This window comes from Sinocyclocheilus anshuiensis, unplaced genomic scaffold (assembly GCF_001515605.1).
Source record: "Sinocyclocheilus anshuiensis isolate Anshui unplaced genomic scaffold, SAMN03320099.WGS_v1.1 scaffold648, whole genome shotgun sequence".
Lineage (NCBI taxonomy): Eukaryota > Metazoa > Chordata > Actinopteri > Cypriniformes > Cyprinidae > Sinocyclocheilus > Sinocyclocheilus anshuiensis.
Genome location: NW_015557156.1, coordinates 808,084 through 808,283, shown reverse-complemented (window position 1 = coordinate 808,283; position 200 = coordinate 808,084).

Here is a 200-nt window from a genome sequence, read left to right as displayed (position 1 = left end):
AAAAACATTTAAATTATTATTTTACAAAACATTTATTATTCTTTGTCTTTTATATCATAACTGTCTTTCTGAAAAATAAACAGCACTTGTATTTCTAAGTCTGTTTCTGCCTGTTTTCTTCTTCTTTTTACAGGGAAATATCTTTAAAAAATTGTACAAAATTATTTGAAAGCAAAATGGTGTAAATTGTTCAAGAAATT